Here is an 8,236-nt window from a genome sequence, read left to right as displayed (position 1 = left end):
GACCCAGGCAAGTTTCAGAGCAGGAGTGGAAATTTATTTAAAAAGGTTTTAGAACAGGAAAGAGAGGAAAGTACGCTTGGAAGAAATGCATGTGGGCATGTGAAGGTCAAAGGCAGTGTTTAACCTTGATCCTAGGACTTTATAGGCTGGCCCCTTTCCCATAATTCTTCCCTTGGGGTGGGCTTCCTGCATGTGCAGTGCCCTCCTTACCCTTGGGAGCTGAGCACATGCAATGTGTTTACGAAGTTGTACGCATGTCCATCTGAGGCTTGCTTCCCTTTTCAGATGGAGTGTACCCAGAAGGTCATACTCTGCCATTTTGTCTCTTAAGGCACGTGCCCAGGTTGCATCTCCCTGGAATCTGCATTCAAATAGCACTTTAGTGCAACAGGTGTGGACCATCAGGAAATGGTCTCTCCCTGGTGTGGTTGCCAATTTATCACTCTTAGAGAGGCAATGTGATTACTTCTGAACCATTGCCCACATTCCTAGTGGGTGGGAAAGAGCCCTCTCCTGCCCTACTCATGCAACAATATTGCTCTGAAAATAACTACCTGCAACAATATTGCTCTGAAAAACGCCAGAGAAACTCGTTCCTTTTAGTCTTTTTTTTTTTTTTTTTTTTGAGACGGAGTTTCGCTCTTGTTACTCAGGCTGGAGTGCAATGGCGTGATCTCGGCTCACCGCAACCTCCTCCTCCTGGGTTCAGGCAATTCTCCTGCCTCAGCCTCCTGAGTAGCTGGGATTACAGGCACGCACCACCGTGCCCAGCTAATTTTTTGTATTTTTAGTAGAGACGGGGTTTCACCATGTTGACCAGGATGGTCTTGATCTCTTGACCTCGTGATCCACCCGCCTCGGCCTCCCAAAGTGCTGGGATTACAGGCTTGAGCCACCGTGCCTGGCCCCTTTTAGTCTTCTTAAATTGAGGCAAAGTATTGTTTGTTTGAAAACTCAAAATTTGTTCTTTTTGGCTAGAGCTGTTTTAAGAAAGGTGTGAATCCCTGCAAATAGAGGGAACTAAAAGATCATTGAATGTGAGTCTTTCAGAGGGAAAATGTCAAGTAATCTCTTCATACGTGTCTCTAGATAATTCTGCCTATCCATATATATTCATTTATCTCTACATATCTACAATTTTTCTACATATCGTTAAGTCAATCAATACAGGAAAATCTTTAAAAGTGAGATTGGGTCAGGATGAATGCTGACTTAGTACCTGGGCAGTTATGACGTACAGTGTTCCAACACATTCCAGCTAAAGGAGTTTGTCTTATGTCTGTTCGGCTGCCTTCTTTCCCGGGCTGTGAGTATTGGATACTTCTAGTGCATGGTCTAAGCAAGTTCCTCCTAGTTTCCTGTGGTACTATGTACATATACCAGAAAACCTTCACCCAAAGTTCAAATAGGAGGGTCAAGGAGGGGAGGCAGTCTCTGGTTCTTTTTATGCCTCATAGCTGGTTTTGCTCTTATGAGTTGGCTGCAGACTTGCCCAGGTGCCCCTACCTCCCCTTTATGTTCTCTGCTCTCTTCTCTCCCACAGCCTCCGATGGCCAAGGTGGCAAGCTCCATTGCTGGTGAGGGTAGCTGTTCACTCTTTATTTCCCTGCCTGGAAAGCTCTGCCCACGTGGTTTTTAATTTTCAGCCCTTGCCCCAAAGCTGCAGGCTGTCAGCTGCCTAGAAGTGGTTTGGATGGGGCTGATACAGCCCTTCCTTCCCAATTCCTTCTGCCTCCTCAGTGAACAGTCTAGGTTGGTGACTGAGAAAACTAAAAATAGCTGAACATGCTCTAGCTAGTCATTCTCCCGTGGTTGGGTCAGATGAGGCACCACAAAAGGGAATCGTGAAGCCTGATGTGCAGCCCCCAGAACTGCAGGTGCCTATTTACTGAAAGCCTGCGTGTGATTTTGGCAACAGAAGGGCAATAGACACATAGATATTCACACACACACACTCGTGCACTTGATACTGTGCGCATGCTGCACACACAATGACCAAATGCGGCAAAACCTTGTGGAAAAAATACAGTGTTACCTGCATGTCTAGAGGTTGACAAACATGGCTTGGAGGGACCTTCCTGGAGTAAGTGACAAGAAAACCAGATCTGGAGTGAGATGCTAAAGGTGGACAGACACAAGGAGAGTCAAGAGGGAAGCACTCTTTCCCACAGTTGGTGCAACAGTCAGGAGGAGGAGAGTGGTGGGTCTATGGAGTTGGACATCCCTGATGGAAATTTTTGCTCCTTACTAGCCGTCTGGCCTTAGGCATGCTCCTTTACCTCTGTGCTCATCCTTTTTTTCATCTGCAGTGTGGGGATGATGCTTACCATAGGTAGTTGTTGAGGGGATTAAGGGAGGCCATTCATAAAAAGACCTCTCATGCCCACCTAGCACATGGTTGGCACATATAATTTCTTTTCCTTCTATCTTTCTTTACCTAGGAAATGGCACAGAGAGCAAGTCAGTTTATTCACCTCTTTCTGAAGCTCATCTGGTAGTAGCTGGAGCCCCTAAGTTTGGCTTAGGCATTAGCTTGACTTGGGGTTTCCTGAAGAGCTATGATCTTGTGAATATGAGACCAAGGTGGGTGATGCTATACTAGATCAGTTTAGGTCAGGGTTTTTGGACTGCAGGGCATAACCATTAGTGATTCAAGCCATCACTTTTGTGAGTTGAAACCAGTATTAAGAAAAAAATAGAATAGGTAGAACAGAACTGCACAGAACAGATGTAGCACTAGCAGATTGCATGGCACAAGGAGTGTCACTGATATACGTGTGTGTATGTGTGTGTGTCCTGGGTTGCAATGTGAACCATGTTTCTTACTGAGGCTTGTGGTCAAAAAAGTCAAAACAAACAAAAATTGTGGTCTGGAGGATGAGAGCTTTTGTTGAGGGAGTTCTAAATGCTTGAAATTCAGGCCTTCTAAATGGTAAATTCCTGAAGACAGCTTCATGCTGCTTGTAGCAGTTTTGAAGGCCTGTCAGGGGAATAATTTATTTGGACCTTTTCTGGGTAAAGCAGATGGAAATGTTAGTCCAGAATTCCTCACAAGGTGCAGATGACTGAGAGCTGCTTGAATCATTGGTCAGTTCCCAGTGATCACTTTTGGCCGTAAAAACACCAGCATTTGGCTCCATGTAATAAGGAGGTGGAGGTATGGCCAAGCGGGTGGAGAATGATACGTAGCTAGACAGTGGCGCGGGGCAAGAGGTAGAAGGGAGGCTTGTAGGTTTATGAAACTTCCTCTGCTCAACACATAACTGCTGAGTGTCCACCATGGACCAGGCCTGTGCTCAGGCCCTGGGAATACACAGTTGAATAGGCCAGGCATTCTTCCTGCCCTCACAGTGTTTAGTGGTAGAAACCAATAAGGGCCTGCCAAATAAATAATTTTATCCAGTGAGTTAAAATTTTTGCCTATCAAGATTTTAGGTCAGGTGCAGTGGCTCACGCCTGTAATCCCAGCACTTTGGGGAGCCAAGGCAGGTGGATCACCTGAGGTCAGGAGTTTGAGACCAGCGTGGCCAACATGGTGAAACTCCGTCTCTACTAAAAACACAAAAATTAGCCTGGAGTGGTGGCACGCACTTGTAATCCCAGCTACCTTGGGAGGCTGAGGCAGGAGAATAGCTGGAACCCAGGAGGTGGAGGTTGCAGTGAGCCGAGATGGCACCACTGTACTCCAGGCTGGGCAATGGAGAGAGATTCCATCTCAAAAAAGAAAGAAAAAAAAAGATTTTAAGTGTCCTTGGACATAATATGGAATTACAATATGCTTTTAAACTATTTGTGTTATATATCATTGTTTTATTCTCTGCTCCTAGTTTAAAAACTAGTTGAGAAAGAATGAGGCATTTCTCTCTTCTACATACACACCTGTGGATACACCCATACATACACAGTCATACATATACATACACATATTCACACACAAATGCTAAATTCAATTGCTTTTTGGTTCTGTGGCCCTCTGTTTTTTCAATGGGCCAGTGGTCCTCAATAGCAGAAAGCTCTCCTTGCTCCCTCCAGGATTGGAAAAACCCCTTCATTTCCGGGAGTCCTGGACACCCCAATGACTGACTTATAAGATGAAATTTGTGGTTTTGTTTATAGAAAATGCTTGGTGTCATTAATAAAATACATGCATATTGTAAAGTGTTTGAACAGGTTAATAAATTTGCAGAGCCTGGAAATGATTTACATGTGTCCTTCTCCCAGAGCTAAGTCATTCTCCTTTTTGCTCCTGTAGGAAAAATAGAGACCTTTCCTTCCCCAGGCAGGCTAGGGTGATGACAAGTTGTATAAACCTCACAGAGCCATTCTTGGCCATCCATTGTGCCTTGCTAAGCAGAAGGGAGAACACTACTAATGAAGTTTAGAATGGCGGTCATACGGTTTAGAAAGCACTTAGGGATGAAGTCTTGCATCCATTTTTGGGTAGTGGTTTATATACAGCAGTGGTTGTCTACTGGAGATGATATGTGTTTAAAAATTCTCTGGTGGTTTATCTGAACTACACAGGTCCTTTGCACGGTCATATATCCTGGTGTCTATCTGATTTTCAGGAGTAAGTAAGTGTATGTGGTTCAGAAAAGCCCCACAGGTAATTCTGATCCCCCTCCCTCCTCCACTTACTGATACAAAAGATAAAGCACCTAAACCCTGATAAAAGATACAGAGAATGGGTGTGAAAAATATAAAAACTGGAACACTCCACAGCAGGTGCTGTTTCTCAGAATGTAGCTTTCCCTGCACTGAACAGTTCTCTGACAGTTCTAAATGTGACATCCTGTGCAGCATTATTATCTGAGGGCAGCCAGAGAGCTCTTTGCCCAAGGCACAGATTATCCCAAAAGCTTGGTAAATAAAGCCACAGCACAGTGCTGGAATGCTCTGTCCCTTTAGAGTGCCACAGGTTGTCGGCACACTGTTCTGGAGCCCAGTGATACGATGCGTTGTTTCAGCCAGCCCTGGTCAGAAACCCTGAGCAAACAAGTCATCCGACTGAAAGGAAAATGGCAGCAATTATTTCTAGTAAATTGCTCATTTAAAAATATTTCCAACCTTTTATAATCTTGGTTTAGATGTGTCTCTTGTAAGTAGCAAATAAATTTTAAAATTTCTTTTAACTGATTTTGTGTGTGATATATGGATCATTTACATTAGGTATACAGAATTTGTGTATCATTATATTTTTTTGGTATTTGTCCCAACTGTTTTTTTTGTCTCTCATTTTCAAGTATTTTAACCATCCCACCACCTTTTCCTGTTAGTTTGAAAGTAACATACTTCATTTCTATGTCTACTAGTGAAATAGAGTAAAATTAATCACTTTAACTTCCTCCTGACAGTTCATGTCTCAGAACACTTTTAATTCAATTTACCCTGCTTCTAATAAATGCTCTCCTTGTATATTTTAAATGTTGTTTAATTTGAATCCGTAAGACATTGTTTCACAGTGTTTTAGTTGGCTCATACATACTTAATACTTTGCTCTTTATTTCTTCATCCTTTAGAATTCCCTTTAGTGACAGCACGCTAGTGTCAAACTTTCAGGTTGAGGTGATCTGAAAGTATCTTTATTTCATCCTGTTGATGAGTTTTAGGGAAACAGGCTTCCCTGCTGGCAGTTATTTCTTTTCGGGACATTGCACTGTCTTCTGGCTCCAACTGTTGCTGTGGAGAGTTGAGCAGTCAGTCTCCTTCCTTAGATTACAATCTTTTTTTTTCCCCCTCTCTGGCTGCTTTTAGGATACTTTCTTTGTTACTTGTGATTTGCAGTTTCACTATAATGTGTCTGGACTTAATTTATCTTGCTTGGGATCCGTTGAGCTTTAATCTTTAGATTGTCGCTTCTCATCAGTTCAGGTAAATCCATAACCCTTCTCTCTTAAAATACAGCCTCTACTCCATGTTCTCTTTCCTCTTCTTCCATTGCTCTGATTTGACATATGAGGCCTTCTGTTTCACGTTGCTTAACTTTCATTCCATTTGCTTTGTGTTGCATTCTGAATTTCTTCTGACCTGCCTTCCAAGTCATTGGTGCCCTTTATAGCTGTCTAATCTGGTTGTTAATTTCAGTTACTGAATTTTTTATTTTCACGCGTTCTATTAATCCCTGTAGCAAATTTGTAAGGCCTTTAAAAAATTTTCCTATTAGCTGCAGATAGATATTTAAGTGTACATTTCATTTTTCTTCATCTTTTTTTTTCTCTTTTTTGAGGCAGAGTCTCACTGTGTTCCCCAGGCTGAAGTGCAGTGGTGCAATCTCGGTTCATTGCAACCTCCGCCTCCTGGGTTCAAGTACTCTCCTGCCTCAGCCTCTCAAGTAGCTGAGATTACAGATGTGCACCACCACAACTGGCTATTTTTTGTATTTTTAGTAGAGTCAGTGTCTCACCATGTTAACAGGTTGGCCTTGAACTCCTGACCTCAAATGATCCTCCCACCTTGGCCTCCCAAAGTGTTAAGATTACAGGCCACCCAAAGTGTTAAGACCCACAGCACCTGTCCTCATTTTTTAAAAAATATATTAAGCACAATGATTTAATGTTTCATAATTTCAGTATCTGAACCCTTTCTAATGATTTTTCTGTTGTCCTCATTCATGGTGTCTTGTTGCCTATGTGATTAGTTATTTTGTAAACTGTTCATTTTCCTTAGAACATTATTTTGGGAATTCTTTGAGGCATAGGATGAAAGTATCCCTTCAGGGAGAATTTGCATTTTCTTCTGTCATACAGTTAGGGAACTCTGGACTCTGCCAGTCCAGTTTAAGTTTATAGTTTAAGGTTTCTGTAATATATAGGGGAGGTGAATCTGGACCGCAAGGGCCAGCTTGCAATATCCATTTCTTACATTTTTCTTGGTTTGCTCATCCTAAAGCAACTTTTCTTGGAGTTCCTTAGGGGTGTGGGGATAGAGCACCACTGATTCATCCTCATCCTGAAGTGGAGCCCTTTGGAGACCTGCTTTATGGCAGGAGGGTCTTAGATTTGTTTATCATGTCCTTTCAGGCACTAAAAAGTGAAGCTTATAGTCCCCAGGTTTGGTAAATACTCTAGGGCAAAAGCACCTTCTATGCTTGGTTACCTCTTGGGGTCCTATTTTCATTTGGATTTGACCTAGCCTGTTTATATTTCTGGAAACAGAATTTTCTAGTTTTAAGAAAGAGAATCTTCTAGTTATAAAAATACAGAGAAAGTTTTTGTCAAAAGCTTGGTGTTGCTAGTTTGTACCAAGCTTTTGTCAAAAGCTTGTTTGTAGAAGATTCCTGGGTTTTCTTCTTCATCTTCTCTCATCATATGGCCAGATTTCTTAATTTCACTTTCTAAGCTTGTTTCTCCACCTACAAAAAAAAGGCATTTAAAATAGCCACTAATTTTGGAATCTGCATCAGTGAAGGCTGTAGAATCTTTGAGTGGAATTAAAATTATATTTATGTTGACTTGTTCCAAAAACAATTTAAGGTAATTAAAACCTTAAAATTGTTCCAAAAACAATTTAAGGTAATTAAAGCCTTAAAATTACTAAGAGCACTACTAGAAGTTCAAACAGAGGGAGGAACATTTGCTAGAAACAGCCCTGAAATCTAGTCTATGCTCTGTAATTGACTTAGAGTTCTCAATGTGATGCCTGTGAAATGAACCTCCTCAAATTTTATGCAAATTTGCTTATTCGAGAGTCCATAGCTCTCATCAAATTCTCAGAAACCTAAGACCCAAGAAAAGTTATGAACTACTGAACTACATACAAGGTAAACTTAGGCAAATAATTTCTTTATACCATAGCTTTCTAATATGTTTTGATGAAACACCTAAACTATACTTCATGAATTTAAGAATTAAAAAAGATAGTAATATGTGAATATACTTTTAAAAAGTCATCCACCTTTTTTAAAAAATTAAAAATGTCAAAAAAGTTTCATTTTTTAAAAACACTAACATGTTCAGGATACTAGTATTACAGAGAAGTCATCAAAACACCTTAAAAGTGTTTATCTTAATGACATTCATTTACTTGGCAGACAGTTCAATGTCTACTATGTGCTGATGGAGATATAGATGAATGTCTCATATAGGACACTAACCTATGGATTTTAAGTGCTAATTTAGAAATACATTCAGCACCTACAGAACCCAGAGGAAGGGCATGTGAGGTGGGGATGGCAGGTGAGTTGTTCAAGGTCTCTTGGAGGTGTTATCACCTAAAATGAGCCCACTTTAAGGCAATG

The sequence above is a fragment of the Aotus nancymaae genome, unplaced genomic scaffold, assembly GCF_030222135.1.
Source record: "Aotus nancymaae isolate 86718 unplaced genomic scaffold, 86718_ANA_hifiasm-v0.15.2.pri h1tg000002l, whole genome shotgun sequence".
Classification (NCBI taxonomy): domain Eukaryota; kingdom Metazoa; phylum Chordata; class Mammalia; order Primates; family Aotidae; genus Aotus; species Aotus nancymaae.
This window is presented reverse-complemented; position numbering follows the sequence as displayed.